The sequence below is a fragment of the Nomascus leucogenys genome, chromosome 14, assembly GCF_006542625.1.
Source record: "Nomascus leucogenys isolate Asia chromosome 14, Asia_NLE_v1, whole genome shotgun sequence".
In the NCBI taxonomy this organism is placed as follows: domain Eukaryota; kingdom Metazoa; phylum Chordata; class Mammalia; order Primates; family Hylobatidae; genus Nomascus; species Nomascus leucogenys.
Window position 1 is genome coordinate 36,051,094 of NC_044394.1, and position 22,498 is coordinate 36,073,591.

Below are 22,498 nucleotides of genomic sequence, written 5' to 3' on the forward strand. Positions count from 1 at the left end.
TTTGGGAGGCCGAGGCGGGCGGATCACGAGGTCAGGAGATCGAGACCATCCTGGCTAACACGGTGAAACCCCGTCTCTACTAAAAATACAAAAAATTAGCCGGGCGAGGTGGCGGGCGCCTGTAGTCCCAGCTACGCGGGAGGCTGAGGCAGGAGAATGGCATGAACCCCGGGGGGCGGAGCCTGCAGTGAGCCAAGATTGCGCCACTGCACTCCAGCCTGGGTGAAAGAGCAAGACTCCGTCTCAAAACAAAACAAAACAAAACAAAAAAACTCAGAAAAATAACATCTCCATATATTATGTCTGGTTGCACCTTATAGTCTGCAAAATTTAAGGATCAGTTAGAATCAAGTTTTCTTGATATTTTTCTCCTTTTTCAGGACAGGAAATGACTCTGGGATTTCTCACACTTTTCATCATGGCCCTTTATCTATCCCAATTCTTAGATTTAGTTTCTAAATACAAAAAGGCCATAGTTGCCCCCAGATCCTATTTATTAGGAACTTGCACTTGAGCTGAAATGGTGATGAGATTCTCTATGTCATTGAGACAGAGCCCCATTTATGTTAACAAAGTTTGTGATGACTGTTCTGTTTTCTAATCACGCGTTGAGCTGTGACTGTGCTGAGCAGGCAGAAGCTGAGCTCTGGATAGAGCTGCTCAATGCTTGTTGTCTGGCCAATCAGAAAACAGAGTGGGTGAGGGAAGAAAGTGGGGAATTGTGGAAGAAGATGATATGTAGTAGAATAGATTTTTTTTCCTTGTCAAGAATATTGACATTTTTAGATAGGAATAAGGATTTATTGAAATAATCCACATGACTACAAGGCATAAAAGCTTAGATAGAGTAGACTCTAAGATAAAAAATATTTTTCTGGCCAGGTGCAGTGGCTCACACCTGTAATCCCAGCACTTTGGGAGGCTGAGGTGGGCGGATCACCTGAGGTCAGGAGTTTGAGACCAACCTGGCCAACATGGCAAAACCCTGTCTCTACTAAAAATACAAAAATTAGCCAGGCATGGTGGCTCATGCCTGTAATCCCAGCCACTTAGGAGGCTGAGGTACAAGAATTGCTTGAACCTGGGAGGTGGAGGTTGCAGTGAGCTGAGATCGTGCAACTATACTCCAGCCTGGGTGACAGAGTGAGACTCTGTCTCCAAAAATAAAAAAGAAATTTTCTTAGGAATGCCATAAATTGGTGAGCATTTTTCAGTTTATAGATTTCCAGACTCACATCTTATGGAAAAGCTAATTTAGTACCCTTTCTTCCCACATTTTACATGTAAGAAATCTGAAATCCAGTGAAGTTAGTATCAGTGAAGGAGCTAGAAGGATAACTCTTGGGATCTCTAATCCAGTTTTTTATTCAGTGTTATGCATTGTCTTAAATGGCCTATAAGGCTTTGTGTGGTCTGGTTCCTTGATGGTTCTTCATCCTCATCTCATCCTTCCTCTTCATTCTTCCTCTGAGCTGGCCTTCTTGTTAGTCCTGAAATACATTTTGCCTCAGGGCTTTGGCACTTGATGTTTCTTCTGGTTGGGAAACTCTTCTTCCAGATATCTACATGTCTTTTCCCTGTCTTCCTTTATATCTCTGCTCAGATGTCACCTTATCTGAGATTTCCCTGACTGCTCTATCTAAAGCATTCCCCAGCCCCTGCCTCATCATTTTCCCCCTAACTAGTATTTTTTAAAATTTTACATTACCACATTATATATTTGTTTATTATTTCCTTCGCTAAAATGTAAATTCTATGAAGGCAGGTATTTGATAATGGTTATATCTTCTAGTTCTTAGAACAGTGATAGAGAGTAAATATTCAATGTAATGTAAGTCAAATTTTGTTACTCCTTTGCTTAAAACCTTCCTGTTTCATTCACAGTAAAAAACCAAAGCCTTCAAAATGGCCTATGTTATGGACAGAATTTTGTCCTCCCCAAATTTATGTGTTGAAGCCCTAACTCCCCACATACCTCAGAATGTGGCTGTATTTGGAGACTGGACTTTTAAAGAGGTGATTATGATTAAATGAGGTCATAAGGATGGGGCCCTAATCCAATATGATTAGTGTTATTATAAGAGGAAAATGCATATGCATAGAGAAAAGACCATGTGAGGACACGGTGGGAAGGCAGCCAACTGCAAGCCAAGGAGAGAGATGTCAAGGGAAACCAAACCTGTTGATACCGTGACTGTGGACTTGAAGCCTCCAGAATGGAGAGAATTAATTTCTGTTGTCTAAGCCACCCAACTTGTGGTGATTTGTTACGGCAGCCCTAGCACACTAATCCAGCAAGTGTTTCCAGCTCCGTTCCACCTCATCTCCCATGTCCCCTCTTAATTATGCTGTTGTGGCCTCTTTGGCCTTTCTGCTTTCTCAAGTACAGCAAGCTGGCATTCACCTCAGAGCTTTTACATTTTACTTTCACTCTTCCTGGAATACTCTTCCTCCTAGATTCTATACTGCTTATTCACACACTTGTCAGATTTCTGTTCAAATGTTGTCTTCTTAGTGATGCCTTTCTTGACCATCTCATTTCAAATTGCAGCCTCTGTTACGTGTCCTGATTTTGCTTTGTTTTCCTCCATAGCATTTGTCACCATCTGACATAGTATAAATGTACTTGTTAATTGTCTGTCTCCCTGATCAAGGCCGTATGTGCCATGAGGGCAGGAGTGAGTGTTGCCTTTTGGTTTGCTACTCACTCCTTGATGGCTAGAATAGTTCCAGGCACAGAGTGCACCCTCAAGTAATATTTTGTTCTGTGTTCTTTTGTGTGAGCAGGGTAAACAGCTCAGGACTGGCTAGTTTGAATTATTTCCACAGGCTCTAAGCTATGGGAGAGGTCTGTGGTTGCCTGGTACCTGACCCTGGGATGACTAAGGCAGAGGAATATTGCCTCCTGGGGTATACCTGCCAGATAGAGGAGGATGGCTCTGAATTGGTAGTTTGCATATGAAAGTCAAGCTCCTGGCTGAACTTTGCCTTCTCTAAGAATTGGCTAGCCCCAGGAGTGGCAATTTCTCCCCAGCCAGAAAGGTTAATAAGATGTCAAACATCATAATATACAGAAAATAAAAACATAAACAATACATATTTACTGGCTCAGTTAATGAAATGGCCCTGACTCAGAGGTAGACAAATAGATCATTAAACCAGACTAGAAGGGCCATAAATCCATTTTTATACATGGGAACGAAATAGTTTTTGTTGTTTGCTTTTTAAGGGGAAGATATATTTCAATTATGTGAAAAAGGATGGTTTACTTAACAACTGGAACCTTCATGATTGCCTTTATTCATTTGGAAGAAAATGAAGCTAGATCTACCTCATACCATAAAAATTATGTTAGATTGATTAAACATCTAAATATAAAAAATAAAATTGTGAGGTTGTAAACAAAAGTGAACAATTGTGAACTGTGAAGTTTAGATAACTCAGGAGAATTCTGTGCAATTTCTGGGTGTGTATGCTTCAAGGGAGTGGGATAAAAAGAAAACTCAGAAGTCATAAATGCAAAGATTGATAGATTTGATTTCATGAACATTTAGTTTATAATATAGCAAAAGATAGAAACAAAATTTTAGTGAGGAGAAACTAATTGCCACATATTTGACAAATATATATAGTGAGACAATCCACCTCCTGATAAGAGACAATCACTTCACTAGAAATATACACAAAGAATACGAAAAAGAGTTTTTTTAAATGAAGAAATACACATGGCTCCTGCCAAAGCCTGGACACGGGAGCCTGGCTGGGAGTTCACCCTGCTAATAAATTGTGTTGCCAATTTATTAGCAGCAGATAAAACAGTTAAATGGAGACTTAAAAAAAAAAAAGAAAGAAATACACCTGGCTAGTAGATATGAAAAGATGCTTGACAGTGACACACACACACACACACACACACACCCATCAGAGTCATTCATTCTTTCAAGAAATATTTGCTGATTTTCTACTGTGTACCAAGTATCATTCTCTGTATTGGAAATAAAGCAGTGAAGAAAACAGACAAATATCCCTGATCTCAGGGAGCTTACATTTCTAGTGGAGGAAGATGGAGAAGAAACAAATAAATAAATTGTTGGTATATAGGAAGGTGATAAGTACTGTGCAAATAAATAAAGCCATATAAGGGGCCCACATAAAGGAAATGAAAGAAATTTCATAAGTTACTTTGCCTAACTCTAGGGAAATGTTTGAAAATCTAGATGAAATGGATGCTTTTCAAGCAAAATATAAATTACCAAATTCATTGTGGAAAAGAGAGAAATTCTTATCCAACTAAATATCATAAAGTATCAAGAGAAAATTAGAGAAGAACAACTCTCCGAAAAAGCACCAAACAAGATATTTCAAAGGTGAATTATTTCAAACTTTAAAGAACAGATAAATCCAATGATATTTAAAGTATTTCAGGTTTGAGAAAGAAGTGAGTTTGTAGGGAAATGGTTATTTTCTTTTCTTTTTTTTTTTTTTTTTGAGACAGAGTCTGATTCTGTTGCCCAGGCTGGAGTGCAGTGGCGCGATCTCGGCTCACTGCAACCTCTGCCTCCTGGGTTCAAGTGATTCTCCTGCCTCAGTCTCCCGAGTAGCTGGGATTACAGGCGTGCACCACCACAGCCAGCTAATTTTTGTATTTTTAGTAGAGATCGGGTTTCACCATGTTGGTCAGGCTGGTCTTGAACTCCTGACCTCATGATTCACCCGCCTCAGCCTCCCAAAGTGCTGGGATTACAGATGTGAGCCACCTTGCCTGGCCTATTTTCTTACATATTTAGTGGAAGTGACACTTTGTAGAAACCTTTTGGGAAGTTTTCCTACAGCACCTATTAAAATTAAATGTATGTACACACATACACATTTAATCTAGCAGTCCCACTATGATGATTCTAGCCTTTAGAAATTAAAGCATAATTTGGTAAGTCTTTGTATACAACAATGTTTGTAGTAGCAAAAAGACTGGAAACAACTTCAGTGTTCAACAACAGGTTGAATAATTGCTGAGGCAGCTATACTATGAATATTATACAATTATTTAAAAAAGGATTATGTGGTTTACTTGGAGAAATGTCAGTAATCAGAAAAGCAAATAGCTAATGTGTGAAAAAAGAAAATATTTCCTGTTACATGCAAATAATGTGTTTGTATGAATATAAAGAAATGTATAGAAGGAAACTTATCAAATGTTAACATGGGTTATTTGGTGTTTAGGGGGAGCTTGTTGGCTTTTTCTTTGTTGTTTTTGGTTTGTTGTTCCTAGCAGGATTTTTGGTTTGAAATGAAAATCCGATAAGATATCTTTTTAAAACGACTTTTCTTTTTAGTCTTTCAAATGCTTGTTTTAATGTGAATAAAAGAAATGCATCTGCTTGAGTGCTAGGTAAAACCGATGTGTGAGACTCAGGGTGGGTGGTGTGATTTGTGTGGTATGCATATGGCAGGGCTTGTAGCTTTACCAGATTTTGTCCAATAACTGGGTTTTCACATTGGTGTAGTATAGTCATCTTGAGAAGATAAAACATTGCATAACACAGTTCTTTAACGTCTGTCATCCCAAGGTTTTTCATAGGTAAAATGAGGATTACAAATATCTACCCCACAGATAGGGTTTTTTATTGTGAAATGACAAAAGGATTTTCAGAGTGTTAACGTTTTAGCTGAATAAGCTTTAGTTGAATTCTAATTTACAGTTTTGAGTAGCTATGACACACATCATTGCCATAGGGATCAAAAGGTGCAAGGTGACAGGATAAAAGCAGGCAAAATTTTGACTATACAAAGCATTATATTAACGTGCTAGGCGCGAATATAACCTGTTATAACATAATGTTATTATTATTATTTGAGATGGAGTCTCACTTTGTTGCCCAGGCTGGAGTGCAGTGGTGCAATCTCTGCTCACTGCAACCTCCGCCTCCCGGGTTCAAGCAATTCACTTGCCTCAGCAACCCCTAGTAGTGGCGCGCGCCACCGGCTATTTTTTGTTTTTAGTAACGGGATTTCACCCTGTTGGCCAGGCTGGTCTCGAACTCCTGACCTCAGATGATCCACCCACCTCGGTCTCCCAAAGTGCTGGGATTACAGGCGTGAACCACCGCGCCTGGCCATATAATGTTATTATTGAAGGCACAAATGATCAGGGAAGACTTCATGAAGGACGTGAGACAATATAGGTCTTAAAAGGATGAGCGGTTTGGAGAGGACAGGCACAGAACCAGCAAAGGAGTTAAGACGGCGCTGGAGTTTTTTTTTTTTTTTTTTTTTGCCGCAGGCGCCTTGGCCGCCAGCCACCACGCGGGAGCGCCCCCTTCCGGGAGCCAGCTCCGCCCGGCTCTTCTCGGGCTTCGGGCGAGCGCGGTGCCAGCGGTACGCAAGCGCCGGGAGCCTACGAGGGCTCGCAGGGGCTGGAGAGGCGCGCATGCGTGCAGCTCTTTGGAGGCGGTAGCTTTTTCGGCGTCGAGACTGGAGGCTGAGTGCTAAACTGTGTGGGGCGCGAATGGGATCCAGCTGTTAGTCGGGTAGGCATAGGTAGGACCCGCTGCCCTGTGGGGAGTAGGGGGTTGGAAGGCGGAGGCCGGTATCGTGGGGGTCCTGAGCCCTTCCTGTGAGATCCGGGCCGACTATTGTATCTGTGTCGCAGCGACTCCGCACAAAATGGCGGCGGGCAGACGGCGGGGGCGGGAGGAGGTTGGGGGACCCCCGGGATGGGAAGGGAAGGGAAGCTGTGCTGTGCTGCCCTGCTGCGTCGTTTGTTCACTTCGCTACCCGGGAGGTCCCGTCCGGGCACCCGTGTAGGACCCTGCCTCGAGAAGAGTTGCCTGACGCCGTTGCACTGGGCCGAGGATCGTGAAGAGCCCTTTGGCGAGGCCGAGGCGGCCCCTTCCCCAGCAGCGCAGGGCCTGCCGAGGCTGCGCTGGGCCTGACAGCCGAGGAAGCGGTGGTGAGGGAACGCCGAGCAGGGAGGAAGCGTTCCAGTCGGGCCCGAAGAGGCGGTGGAGTTTGAGCTGAGCCCTCTGACCAGCGACATTGTGCAAGAAGCGTGGAGAGAAGAGCGTGTTTGTGTTTGGGGCTGGGGAGGGGGTGTCGGGATGAAGGAGGGAATGCTAGGATCCAGCGGCTTTCGCGGGCTGGTGTTCTGTGCTGCGTAGTGCAGGTATGAAAGCAAAGAAAATGTCACCTCTGTGGGAGACTGAGGACTCCTAAATGGTTGTGATACCTCACTATTTCCAAATTTCTCAGAGGAATTGTGAAAACAGAACGTTAGTGAATTGTTTTTGTGTGATTCTTAGCTTGGGCCCCGTTCTCTTAAAGGGAGGGGGAATGTATATATCACAAACTGGAATCCTTGAGAACGTTTGAAATAGATGTTTTGTTGTTTGAGGTAATTGCTTATGAGGGATACTTAGTATTACAAAATCATTAATTGAGCTAGACAGTGAAGGCTACCTGAAGCTAATTTTTCTTAATCTTAAAATTTGCCCTTAGGCGAAGTTTGGGGCCAGGACCAGGAATTGTAGTAGTCTAAAGGAGTCCTGATGAAAAACTTGTCACCAGGATCCAGCGATTTATGTTCAAGTACTTTTTCCAACGAGCTTTGGAATTGTGCACAAAGAATTTTCTGCGTTTTTCCCGCATTTGTTGTAAAGGATTATTTTTTCAGGGATGTTGTGCTTGCTGGTTCAGATTTACAAGTAAAAATTGATAACCTGGAGAAAAGGATTGACCAAAAAAAGGTGAATTTAAGGAAGTTTTCGCAGAAAAACAAACATGTAAATGACATTCAAATAGCTTTAAATTTTGTTAATGATTAGACATTCGAGACTTAGTGGATTTATGTTGCTGTCTTTTAAAATTTATTTGACAGCATTTTATATTTTATTTTGTACTCCATATTCTGTAATATGTACTTCTAAATAATTACAGGGCGTCCCAGCATGTTTACATTAAAATATGCTGGGCCATTCCTTCCTTGGGGATTTATTTGTCTTGGAACCAAGAAAGGGTAAATATAACAGTTGGAAGAAATCACAAAATCTTACTCGTTTTTATTAACTAGTTTTCATAATGTGTTTATGGTCACATATTGTATATTGGTTGTATTTGTTTTGTAATCTTTTTTTGCATTTTGTTTTGGAGGGTGTGTACGGCAGGTACTCTAAAAAGGTTTAGGTACTGTAGTTTAAAAAAGTCATCACTTTGTACTTAAAGACTATCTTAGGATTTCTCTTGGGTGCTCTTAAGTAGGTGATCTCTGGAAATTTTGTTTTTATGTAGTGGAAGAAAATGAAACAAATAGTTTAGTGGAAAGAGAATAGGCTTTGCAATCGGAAGATCTGGATTCACATCTCTTCCTCAGTACGTGTGAGACTTTGGTAAATTATTTTAGTCTTTCTGAGCTTTTGTTTCCTTATCTCTAAAATGGTGACATTATTACTTCCTGCTTGGGATTTTTGTGAGTGACTGTTAAGTGAGACAGTGTATGGAAAGCTTCTATTCCTTGGCACATACTAGGTGCTTAATGTTAGCTGTTACTTTTATTTGAAAATTTAAGTGCTTAGGCAGCATCATTTGATAGAAAATTATAATCTGTGGGTATTCTCTTCTAATTAAACGGCTTAAAAGGATTTAGAGTAATAGAATTTTGGAGTTGAAAGGCCATCTAATCTAACTTTCATTAAAATATTTTGTGCTTCTATAAACTTTTTACATGCCTCTCTTGTAGAACTTATCTATATATATTGTAAACATTTATATGATTGTTATGTTGGTCTTTGTATGTTTCCCAGTGCCTGGTATGTATTAGATGCTCAGATGTTGAGTGAATGAACTCAGCTGGTAGTCACCAGAGGCTGGACTCTAAATCATGCTCTTTCCACTGTACCTTAATATATACTGATTAAGGTTTGGACTAAATTTGTTCAAATCCTTAATAAAATGCGTTATATAGTTAGAAACAATACTTGCAGTATTGGTACCCAGTAACACAGCTTGGGCTGTTTTGCAACGAAACAGGCGCTAATGAATGTTGCAATGTAGTGGTTTTAGAGACTCTCCAAATTGAAAGTAATTATGTTTGTGGCTAAAGCTAATAAGCCCTCATGTGTATCCAGCTTATCTACTCTTAATTGCTTTAACTTTGTTTAGTCTTTTGAAATTTGTGATGGAAAATTAAAATGGAAGGAAAATAAGTATATAGAAGATGAGAAGAGAATAATGGAAAGGAAAAAGAGTGAGGAAAAGGTGAGATGTAGAAATAAAACACACAACTATAATAATGTGGGTGAGGGCCGGGCGCGGTGGCTCATGCCTGTAATCCCAGCACTTTGGGAGGCTAGGTGGGCGGATCATGAGGTCAGGAGATCTAGACCATCCTGGCTAACACGGTGAAACCCCATCTCTACTAAAAATAGAAAAAATATTAGCCGGGCGTGGTGGCGGGCGCTTGTAGTCCCAGCGACTCGGGAGGCTGAGGCAGGAGAGTGGCGTGAACCCGGGAGACGGAGGTTGCAGTGAGCCGAGATTGCGCCACTGCACTCCAGCCTGGGCGACAGAGCTAGACTCCGTTCTCAAAAAAAAAAAAAACTCCAGTGAGGGTCAAGAATAACAAGGGTTTTGGTTTGAAAAGAAAGTCCGGGAAACAGGAGAAATAGCTTTAACGTACATATGTTTTCTTGCTTTGTTTTTGAGACAGGATCTCACCCTTTCTTGAAGGCCACCATGGCTCACTGCGGCCTCTACCTCCTGGGTGCAAGCGATGTTCCTGCCTCAGTCTAATGAGTAGTTGGGACAACAGGCACACGTCACCACGCTTGGCTAATCTTTTTAAAAAAGCTTTATAGAGACAAGGTCTTGCTGTATTGCCCAGGCTGGTCTCAAACTCCTGGACTCAAACCATCCTCCCACCTTAGCCTCCTAAATTGCTGGGATTACAGGTGTGAGCCACTGCGCCCAGCCTGTTTTCTTAATGGTTACCCTGAGGAACATATATTTTGGATTATTTTTTAATTCTTTTGAACCAAAATATATTTATTGTTCATTCAAGTTTAAAAAAAAATTTCCTATCTTATTTCCACAGTCTATTAAATTTTTAGCTAATTTGCCTGTTGTCTCTGCTGAGTAAAAGTTGCCAACTTTTCTTTTAAATATTTTTACCAAAAAAAAAAAAAAAAAAAAAACCATTTTACTATGGAAAATTTTAAACATATACAAAAGTAGAGAGAATGATACTAATTCATTCATGTGCCTGTCCAGTTTCAGTTATCTAGCTAATGGTCAGTCTTGTTTCATCTCTACTTGCTTATTTTTAAACAAATCCTTCTATCAGTTCAATATATAGTTCAGAATTTTCTCTAGAGTGTTTAGAAAAAAATGCATATTACACCCAAAACAACAGTAACTATGAGTAATTAATTTTAATATCAGATATTCAGACAGATATCAAATTTCCCCAGTTGTAACTCACTACCTCCCACCCCCATGCATATGTGGTAAAGGTTGTTGGAGTCAGGATCGAACTAATGTTCATAATTCATTTATAATTGGTTACGATTGATAACTCTCAAGTCTACAAACTCCCCACCTACCTTTTCTTACAGTTTACTTGAAAAACTTTGCTTTTTATACATTATTTAGATAATCCTTTGCTTCATCAGCATCTGAATTCATGAATTTTGATGTGACTTTAAAAATGTACTTGATAAGGCCGGGCACGGTGGCTCACGCCTGTAATCCCAGCACTTTGGGAGGCCAAGGCAGGCGGATCACCTGAGGTCGGGAGTTTAAGACCAGCCTGACTAACGTGGAGAAACCCCGTCTCTACTAAAAATACAAAATTAGCTGGGGTGGTGGTGCATGCCTGTAATCCCAGCTACTCGGGAGGCTGAGGTAGGAGAATCGCTTGAAGCCGGGAGGTGGAGGTTGCAGTGAGCCGAGATTTGTGCCATTGCATTCCAACCAGGGTAACAAGAGTGAAATTCCATCTCCAAATAAACAAACAGACAAAACAAGTGCTTGATAAATTGCTAGATCTCAATATAGGAAATACTGAAAAAAAGGTGGATGTAAGCAATTAACTCCTATGTCTAATATAATTTTGAAAAATTACTCAAGTCTTACTAAAAGGAAGAAACACCTATTAAGTAAAGCATTTTGTTTACTGTTTAGCGTTTTTTGAGCACCTGTTGCGTGTCAGGATTTACAGTTTTAATTAATCTTCATAGCAGCATTCCCAGTGGGTACTGTTGTTTCATTTTCACAGGATGAAACAGGCTTGGATTAACCAGCCTGCTCAGGGTAACATTGTTACCAAGCAGCAGGACCAGAGTTAAAACACTGAATGTAGGGTCTAAGTTGTTAAAGACTATGCTGCACTACCTCTCTAAAGCTGAATTAATAGTGTTAAATTTTACTTATGGGAGTTAACTAATTTTGCATGAAGTCATTCACTGGCACCCCTCCTAGCAGGGTGGGTATCTTCAGATCAGTGGAAATTTCCCCAAAGATTAGATTATTATGGATTGCATAATAGGCTAACAGTCAATAGTTAGGAAGTGAACATGATGTAGAAAAGAAGGGCCAAATCCAAAAATGTGTTTAAGGCTGATGCTCTTTATTATACTGCAAGTTTTCTGCCTCTTGCCATATTGCTTATAGTTTTTTTTTTTTTTTTGACTTTGTATACAGTAAGAAGATCACATAGTCCAATGTTGGACATGAAATATTGTGCCATTAACTATATTTGAATGAATTTAAGTGCTAGGTGATGGCGGAGTTCCCTGTCTCCTACATACATGGTTTTTTCCTGAAAAGTTTGACGTTAGTTGCATATATTGTGGTCCTTTATCCTTAAATACTTTAGTGTGTATTTCCTAAAAATATTTTCTTTCATAGTCATCATAGTTACCAACTTCAATAAATTTCACATTTATAAAATCCTTTTTTTTTTTTTTTTTTTGAGGAAGTGTCTGGCTCTGTCACCCAGGCGGGAGTCCAGTGAGTGATCTCGGCTCAGGCTCACTGCAATTTCTGCCTCCTGGGCTCAAGCGATCCTCCCAAGGGTCTGGGAGTACTGGTTCAGGCGCGCACCACCGTGTCTGGCTACTGTTTATATTTTTTGTAGAGATGGGATTTTGCCATGTTGCCCAGGCTGGTCTCGAACTCCTGAGCTCAAGCATTCCACCCGTCTCGGCCTCCCAAAATAGTAAGATTACATGCGTGAGCCAATGCGCAGCCTATAAAATTATTCAATCTACTGTTTGTATTCTGGTTTTTGTCAATTGACCCAATAATGTTTTTTATAGCAGTTTTTTTCTTCTTCCAGTACAGGACTAAACTAAGATCAGATGTTGCATTTAGTTGTTATGTCTATTTTTTTTTTTTTTTTGAGACGGAGTCTTGCTCTTTTGCCCAGGCTGGAGTGCAGTGGCGCGATCTCGGCTCACTGCAAGCTCCGCCTCCCAGGTTCACGCCATTCTCCTGCCTCAGTTTCCCAAGTAGCTGGGACTACAGGCGCCCACCACCGCACCCGGCTACTTTTTTGTATTTTTAGTAGAGATGGGGTTTCACCGTGTTAGCCAGGATGAGTCTCCATCTCCTGACCTCGTGATCCACCCGCCTCGGCCTCCCAAAGTGCTGGGATTACAGGCGTGAGCCACCGCGCCCGGCCCGTTGTTATGTCTTTTTAATCTTCCTTAATCTGGAACATTTCCATAGTCTGCCTTTATCTTTTGTGAAGTTGACATTTTTGAAGAATACAATCTGCTTTGCTTTTCTCTTTGATAGAGCACTTCTCATTTTGGATTTATCTGATGTTTCCTCTTGATTAGATGTAGATTATATGTCCCTGGGCAGAAAAATCATGTAACTAATGCTATGTCCCCAGGATATCAGATGTGGAGATTCACCATTTGCATTTGCCCTTCATGCATGATACTGTGTGTGAGCATATGTTATGGTTAAAGTGCTTGTTTCCCCCCACTCCCCCTGGAATTAATCTGTGGAGAGACATTTTAAGACCATGCAAATATCCTACTCATCAGAATTTACCTCTGTAACACCCACTCATGATTCTTACCTGAACCATTCTTTACTATGATGGTTGCAAAATGATTTTCTACTCCAACTGTTACTCTACATTTACTAGTAGGTACTCAGCACTCTATAAGAGCTTCCCTTCTTCTGCATTGATCAATTTATTGCTATGTATTTATGGACTCCTGTTTTTTCCAGTGTTTGATAATTTATTACTGTTCAGTTCTTTCTTGCTTTCTCCTGTTTCCTATTTGTATTTCTTGTCTTCCACAATGAAAGCCCTAAGTTCCTAGCACCATCAAAACATTTACTTACTTGCTCAAATCTATGATGTATCTAAAGTAGTTTCAGAATTGCTTCATCCATACCACTACAAAAAGTAAAATTACTAAAAAGAGTGAAAATTTGTTATTCTCTTTCCCTTAGCTCCATCAAAACTGAGGTACATAAATCGTTTTTTATTTTTTTCCTGGGGGGCTGTAACACTCGGGGTGTGGCCTCCTGTGAGGTACATAAATTGAATAGTGGTTTATAAGTTCTTGGATTAGTTTTCTTTTTCCCCTTCAGTGTATTGTGGTATGCCTTTGAAATATGATTGGATTAGTTTGCTTTCAGTGTTAGATATTTTTCTCCATCCCATCCTTACTGATTTTTAAAATATATGTAAATTGTTAACATGTTTCCAAAGGTTAAAACTGTATAGTAAGAAGCTCCATGAAATAACATTACCATATCTCTTCAATCCTTTCTATCCATTGCCCCTTATAGATTACCAGCTTCATCGTTTTCTGTATTATCCTTCCTTTGTTTCTTTGTGCTAACCATAAACAGGTATATGTATGTTTTCCTATTTTCCTTTTTTGTTTAACACAAAAGATGGCATACTGTATGCTCATCTGTACTTGTAAAGACTTAAGGCTTATGGCTTTTAATGCATTCAGTCAGTTTAGGTTTGTTTTTGTTTGTTTGTTTGTTTGTTTTTGTTTGTGTGTGTGTTTTTTTTTTGAGACGGAGTCTCACTTTCACCCAGGCTGGAGTACAGTGGCACGATCTCAGCGCACTGCAACCTCCGCCTCCCAGGTGCAAGTAGATTCTCCTGCCTCAGCCTCCTGAGTGGCTGGGATTACAGGCACCTGCCACCACACCCGGCTAATTTTATATTTTTAGTAGAGGCAGGGTTTCACCATGTTGGTCAGGCTGGTCTTGAACTCCTGACCTGGTGATCCGCCCGCCTCAGCCTCCCAAAGTGCCGGGATTACAGGCATGAGCCACCGCCCCGGCCAGTTTAGGTATATTTAATTGAAGATTTTAGAACCCACTTTAGGTAAATGGAAACATTTTTTGGCCCACGTTACTCCATGAAGAAAAGCAAATAACCAAATGGCAGAGAGGGCAAGGATGAGTTAGGCTTCAGAAACAATTGAGACTGGATATTGAATACCTTCATTATTGTCTTCTTGGTCTTGCTTACCTCTGTTCCAGTGGCTTTTTTTGTTGTTGTTGTTGTTGTTTTATGGTGCAGTTTCTTGGTAACGCAGTAAATAGGGCTGTTAACAGCATTTGAATTTTAGAAACATCTACTGCTTTTCTCATTTCTAGTTTAACAAAAAATCCTAGGGAAGATTTCTTTGAAGTTCCAACTTGGATAAGGTGGTTTCTCTTGGGCTAACCTGTTATACTTACTAGGAGTGTTTAGAGCAAGGCCACCAGTGCACATCTGCGGGGGACCATCATTTACAATAAAAACAATGTTGTGCCCTAGAGGCCCGTTTATGTATGCAGTGCACATGCTCCTAAGAAATAAAAAGGTATATCTTACGATAGCCCATTTATCAAAAAATCATTTTCCTGAAATTGATAACAATATTAAATCATTGCTATATGGGATTAATGCCTGGTTCTCATGGAGATCTCTTAACATTGTGCGTTAGCAGTTTTCCATTTTTTTTTCAAATCTGAAATCATGGTGTTTATCAATCCTTGCAGTTAGTAGTGAAATTTGATGTTGCCCTTCATGATGCCAGATAACGTTTCTAATTTTCTGCTTATTTTTGCTTTCTGTTTCGTTGACTGTTTCTTTGAAGGCACCACATTTTGGCATTTTAACATTAAACATGGTACTCTCGGTCAACACTTGTGGCACCCTCAGAATTGTTACTTGCATACCTTTTGTGAGACAAGAGAGGACAAAGACTAATATTAAAGAAGTTGACTGAGTGGCTTTATCTGCGTGGTAGGAGAGATTAGCAGATTGAGTACCAGGAAGCACAGAATGACATGTTAGTTTTTATAGCTGAATAAACAATCAGCCTCTTGTATTAACTAGCCATTGTAATAACTGCATTCTTAAGTACCAAAGTGAATTTATATATTCTGAGACAAACAGTGCTCTAACAAAGCAGTACCAAATGAGGTATATGGGTGTATGTCTAGAAAAATAATGTTAGTGGTAGTTTTCCCATTGTGGGAAGATTATGGAATACTTTTTATTCTTTCCTGCATGTTATAGGGTGGTTTTTCTTTTTTGGGGGCGGATTATGAAACTGTATTGCTTTTTTATGATGAGAAATAAAGTTATAGAATAAATTTACACTTAATGTATCTGTTATATGGAAAGAACACCAGTGGGAGATGTTGTAATCTTGTTACTTCCTAGCTGTGTTTTACTTAATGTGTAAACTGGAATTCCTTTGCTCTTTAGGTCATTGTAAAGCTCAGACGAGATAATATTTAAAGTGCTTTGTAAACTATAAAGTAGTGTAAGTCCAAGTATGGTGTTTGATATAAATCTTTTCCTTATAAGTCTAATGGAGCCATTATCTGATGGATTGATTTTTGATGATGGTTTTGGATAAAGTCTACCCATATCTGTAAAGAAAATTAAGGGCTCCCTTCCTTCTGAAAGACTGCATCAAAATAATAGGCAGTTCTTGATTGTCCATGGTATTGGAGATCTCAGAAATACCTCACAGGATCTAATAGCGCTATCTTTTCAATTCATCAAGCTGTTTCGTCATGGCTTCCTCAAGAACCCAGTTTCTACTATGTGTTTCTGAAAGAATTTTTGTGGTTGACATTATATTGAATATTTCTTGTTTTACAGTGGTATGTTTTAGTTCTTAAAAGGACATAAATGAGAGTTATTAGTTACTTGTTAAAACAGTTCAAAGGTTCAGAATGTTTTGTCACTATTGAGTATCCAGTTTTTGAAAAATAGTAAATTTAGAAAAATAAAATGTCAACTGAAAAGAGCAAATAGCATAGTTCTAATTTTGTACAATGTTTGATATACCCCACCCCCCATCATGCGTGCATGAATGTACACTAAAGTAGATGAAACTATACCAGAGTATGAATTTACTCTGGTTGATGGTTTTATTGGTAAGGATTTTGTTTGCAGGTTGTTACTGTTTTCTGTAACAAGCACACATTACTTACATAACTAGGAATAAAACATTTATTTTAAAGGGTTAATGCTATTTAATTGCAGTTTTTTCCCCAATGAGTTAATAGTTAAGAACCCTGATCTCAACTCTCGTTTTTCCAGGTTATTTATTTCATAAGATGACTATCCATAAATCTTCCGATGAATGAGCCTCTTTATGACCAGAGCTCCTGGGGTTAAAGGAGAAAGGTTTTATAATGGCTGTCTTAATTTGTTTGGTGGTTTTCCAGGTATTAATGCCAAATTTGCCTTTGTTTGGTTTCTGTTTCTTATCACATTGTTTTCAGGTTACATCATTATCTTAAAAAGGCAGAGGCTTTATTTTCTTCGTTGTGATATAACCTAATTCTTAGAGGTTTCTTACCAAGATCACTTTGCTTGTTTTGCTTAATTTTACTTTCTAAATTTTACAAATGTTTTCCACCAAAAGGTGGAACAAAACAAAGACAGCAAAATATCAAACTGTTTAGTAATAGTTAAAAAAGTCAAGTGGGAAGGAAGGGTATAGGGTATAATTAAAATGATTTTAGACTTAAATCTGAATTTATTATTTATAACAAGATGAGCTTGTTACTGATTTGGCTTTTGTTAGACCTTGGTGTAATAATGTTAGATTGAGAAGAATGATGTCGTCTTACTAACTCATGTTCGTGGTTTTTTACTCTTCCCGTTTTTTTGTTTTGTTAAAAATGTCATACCGGCCGGACATGGTGGCTCATGTCTGAAATCCCAGCACTTTAGGAGGCCGAGGCGGGTGAATCACATGAGGTCAGGAGTTCAAGACCAGCCTGGCCAACGTGGTGAAACCCCGTCTCTACTAAAAATACAAAAAGCCAGGCGTGGTGTCAGACGCCTGTAATCCCAGCAATTCAGGAGGTTGAGGCAGGAGAATCGCTTGAACCCAGAAGGTGGAGGTTTCAGTGAGCTGAGGTTGTGTCACTGCACTACAGCCTGGGTGACAGTGAGACTCTGTCTCAAAAAAAAAAAAAAGTCATACCTAATATTTAGGACTTTTTTTTATTTTGGAAAGCTTCAGAAATGTAAAAAAAGCACAGATAAATTCTTAGGGACTCATTACTCAGCTTCCACAACCAGTATTTTTACGTGTCTTGCTTCATCAAATTCCCTTCATCTACCACCACCACCGCCCCTTGCCCCACTACACATGTTCACTCTTTCCCTCACCCCTGCCCAGATAATTTTAAAGAAAATCTCAGCCACATTATTTTACTCATTAGGCACTTGAGCCTGTAACTTTTGCCTCTTTTTGCCAGTGCATCTGTGAATCTACATAGATAACTGTAGATTTAAAGTTTATAATAGCCAAAGAAAAGGCATTGGGATGATGATGGTGGTGAGAGGAAAAAGAAAAGTACGTATGAGAAGTATTGACAGGAATGCATTGAATTTTATAGTTGGAGATTTTTTTTGTGTATGTGTCTTGGTAATTTGGTAAGGGAATTGGTATAGAGAGAGCAGAGGATTGAAAAAACCACTAAAAACAGTAGCTGACATATGGCATAAGGGATGATTTCTGTCTTCATAGCTGACTTCTATCAAGTAGTCCTGAGGGTGCGAAGATTCTAATGTTTTAGCTGAAGCTATTTTTTTTGTCTTGAATATTACGCCTTTGTCAGAAATATGTAGTTAATAAGTTAAAATTTACTTTTTATCATTTCCAGTACTACTGTCTTACAGTATTTTATCCAAAGACTTTAGGATACTCCAAATTTTTGAAAATTTGATAAACACGTTTAGTAACACATTGTTATTTGAAATCTCATTTCTACTAGTTTCCTCAAAACTGTAGAAGATGCAGTCCTGCAAAACTCAGTTCAAGCATTTCTGTCTTCCTTTTCTGATACCTCAGCCTTATAATACTGACAAACCTTACTGAAATTTGTTTTTTTTCTGTTAGATTGTTAGCACTTTGGCTATAGGAACGCAACTGTATTTTATTTGGCTTTGAAACTAGGAAGTAGCCTGGTGACTGTCGTGTTAGGCTCTCAGAAGATACTTAATACATTGAGTGAATAATTCTGAGCTTACTCCTTTCCACTAAAATCAAAAAGGGGAAAAAGAAGGGTCTGTTAGGATGTATCTCCTCACCCCACCCCACAGTGGCATGCAGGATTTAGATGGAAACTTATAAGAAGGAAATTTGTGACCTACTGTCATTCCCTATTAAATGTTCCTGCCTGCCAATAAGTAAAACAAACAACAAAAAGCAGTGTTTAGCAAAATTGAGATGTACAGAAGTGATGATCCAGTAGAAAGCATTAGGCATGTGGCAGTGTAGGAAAGCCAGTAGCTAAAAATTAAATGGAATAGAAGAGAGATTAGATTGTCTCCTAACCATGTGAATGAGGCCTTAAAAATGTAGATTCTGACACCCCTAAATAGAATTTCTTAACCTTTTTGGGTCATAGACCTTTTTGACAAATGGATGACAGACTTTTATAGTTTGAATTTGAATTTACTGCTTTCTGCTCCCCTCTCCCCACCAAAAAAACTCACATATTTTCCTTTTGTATCACACAATCTCCTGTTAAAATTAACAGCCTGCCCCCCGGGCGCGGTGGCTCACGCCTGTAATCTCAGCACTTTGGGAGGCTGAGGCGGGTGGATCATGAGGTCAGGAGATTGAGACCATCTTGGCTAATATGGTGAAACCCCGTCTCTACTAAAAACAAAATCAGCCGGGTGTGGTGGCACGTGCTTGTAGTCCAGCTACTCAGGAGGGCGAGAAAAGAGAATTGCTTGAACCTGGGAGGTGGAGGTTGCAGTGAGCCGAGATCACGCCACTGCACTCCAGCTTGGGTGACAGAACGAGACTCCGTCTCAAAAAAAAAAAAAAAAAAATTAAAAAATTAACAGCTTGCCCTCTACTTTTAGTATCCAAATTCTGAAATTCCCTCCAACCCAGAAGAATTTCCTATCTTTTCTGTATGGATTCTGATTCTGGTCGTTAAAAGCCTTTACGTAGTAGTGTCCCCTTTTCTGAGGGAGATACATTCTAAGGACCTGCCAGTGGATGCTGAAAATACGGATGTACTATAGTTTGACCAGTTTCCAGTCTCTCTGCAAGCTTTTATAATTGCAGAAGCATGAAAAGGGAAGTTTTCAAGAGATTTCTAACTATATATTGTATCATTTTGGTTACCCTTATTTTATGAGATACTAGCCCTGTCTTAAAAAGTAGAATGTTAGCTATATGAAGGAGAGATCTGTTCTGGCTGTAATATCTTTGGTCCTTCCTTACGTAGAACAATGATGTCAGTAATTATTTTGTATGAATAAAGGCTGAATTTGAACTTACTCTCTAGATTTATTGCTAAGAAAACTTTCTCAAAATTTCTTGGGAGTACTTAGCATTTAAAAATCTTGAATGGCCTGATACTTAATCTTGGAATTTTATTCCCTTGAATTGATTGAGAAGGACATAAAAGTTAAGTGACAAAGTAAAAGTGCTGTTGGTGGGGCACCTAAGTTAAATTTGAAAAAATAAGGCTTCAGAATTATGTAATTGCAAAAGGAAACTTTATGATACCTTATAAATAGAAAGCTTGAAGTATAAATAACAAGCATCTTTTTAGTTAAAACATTTTATTTGGAGTGGATATGAATGATAGAAGACAAACTTTGCTAAATGATTAAAAAGTACTTAACATTTTTAATTAAAAGTGAAAATTGTGCAAATGAAATATGAGTATACAGTAGTCTCCCCTTATCCATGGCTTTACTTTCTGCAGTTAGTTACCCATAGTCAACCACCATCCAAAAATAGGTTAGTATAGTATGAGAATGACTTTTTGAGAACAACCACATTCATATAACTTTTATTCTATATTTTAATTCTGTTTTTTATTGTTAATCTCTTACTGTAGCTGATTTATAAATTAAATGTTATCACAGGTATGGATGTATAGGAAAAAACACAGTATATATAGGATTTAGTACCATCCATGGTTTCAGGCATCCATTGGGGATCTTGGAATGCATTCACCTCAGAGAAGGGGTGACCATTATACTCCTTAAATTTCATTCACAAAGAAAAGGCAACATAATGCTTACTTTTTTTTTAACCATTGAAGATATGTTATTTGGCATATAGGTCATAGGCAGATATTTTATTTATATAAATTTTTTGAGACAGGGTCTTGCTTTGCCACCTAGGCTGGAGTACAGTGGTGGAAACAGCTCACTGCATCCTTGACATCCTGGGCTCAAGCAGTCCTCTCACCTCAGCCTCCTGAGTAGCTAGTTGGAAAAAACCAACATGCTTGGTTTTTTCATTTTTGAAAAGATGAGGTCTTACCATGTTGCCCAGGCTGGCCTTGAACTCCTGGGCTCAAAGCAGTCCCCCTGCCTTGGCCTCCCAAAGTATTGGGATTACAGGTGTGAGCCACCTGTATTTTTTTTGTAGAGACAGGAATTCGTCATGTTGCCCAGGCTGGTCTTGAACTCCTGGGCACAGAGCAATCGGCCTGCCTTGGCCTCCCAAAGTGCTAGGATTACAGGCTTGAGTGAGCTACCTCACCTGGCCTCTCATAGACTTTAATATGCTAATAGACATTGTTCCCCTCTAAAAGGCAAGTATGGTGCCCTTCAAACTTTCTTGGCCGGGGAACATCTTTGTAGAAGACCACTCTTAGAGTACTCTAGTATTCTGGAGAATACAGTTTGTCCAGGGCAGTTCTCTTAACCTTCTATAAATGTGTACTTGAATCATTGTAATGCAATGTTGGGCACATTAGGAAATACACAGTAGATTTTTGCCTTTAAGGAATTTAAAATGGAGATTGTTCCAAATGATACTTGTTCACAATTCCATTTAGTAATTAGATCACTCTGATTGAAATTTGTTCCTTTGCTGTTTTATTTTGGGGGAGAAACATTATTTGGAAGAGCTTGTGCTTATGAAGTTATAAGAGGAGTCTTCACCAAATGGAATACGTGGTTCAGAAAGCATTGTAATAACTAGATGATAAACTGCTTACATAAGCAATGCGTATCTTTTAGGATTGGGTGAAGACAGTTGTTTTTGGAAGAGATTTTACTATGTAGAAGGTAGGCACAATTTCATATGATTCATGATTGTTTAAAAAGACCGTGAGTTTGTTATAAATGAACGTTTTAACAGAATTTGGGTATCATTGTTTGGTAAGCTTGTCTCTGCAGCTTGTATCTGGTGAATCAAAAGCCTATGTATTTGATGTATTTTTGTGTTTCATTCTTATTTGAAAATTAACCTGGGCATGTTACTAATGAGTACTTTGGATGTGGTCACTTAGATAGTTTAACAAATATTTGAGGATCTTTTGAGTAGGAGTAGGGTTTATATGCTTGGGGGATAAGACTTAGCCATGAACATAAACCTTCAATTGATATTAGGTTGTTGAAAAAGACCACGTGTGTATGAGTGCAAAAACATAAGATAGTAAGAATCCACAAATGGTGCAAGCAATAAATAAAGGTTATTGGATGCCGGGCGACGTAGCTCACACCCCAGAACTTTGGGAGGCCAAGGCGAGTGGATCACTTGAGATCAGGAGTTTCAGACCAACCTGGCCTACATGACGAAACTCCTTCTCTACTAAAAATACAAAAAAATTAGCCAGGTAGCATGGTGGCGCATGCCTGTAATCCCAGCTACTCGGGAGGCTGAGGCAGGAGAATGACTTGAACCCGAGAGGCGGAGGTTACAGTGAGCTGAGATTGCGCCATTGGACTCCAGCCTGAGTGACAAAGCGCATCCCTGTCTTTAAAAAAAGAAAAAAAAAAGGAAAGATTATTGGAAGACCCACTCTTGGCATTGGTAGTCAAGGGAGGTTGAATGGGGGTGACCTTGAAGGATAAATAAAGTCAAGTGAGCGTCCAGGGCAAGGTTTGTTTTTGATTGGAAGAGATGAAGAGAGATGGGAAGAATAGGAACAAAGGCATAGCAAAAATACCTGTCTGATAAAATTAGATTGGTTAGATTGGTGGGACCTTAAACAATAAAGCTAAGAAATG

The 22,498-nt window shown here is 39.3% G+C and overlaps 1 protein-coding gene across 5 annotated transcripts in view; it reads left to right on the forward strand.

Annotated features, from left to right (window-relative positions):
• Nucleotides 1-6,415: 6,415 nt before the first annotated feature.
• ZNF638 (zinc finger protein 638) overlaps nt 6,416-22,498 on the forward strand; it is a 99,329-nt gene continuing 83,246 nt past the window's right edge. For 2 of the 5 annotated variants that reach the window (XM_030828314.1, XM_030828316.1), the window contains exon 1: nt 6,416-6,527. The gene's annotated coding sequence lies outside the window, so the exon portion shown is untranslated. Of the gene's footprint in view, nt 6,538-22,498 lie in introns of all 5 variants that reach the window. The other 3 variants (XM_030828318.1, XM_030828315.1, XM_030828317.1) reach the window with 3 other exon arrangements.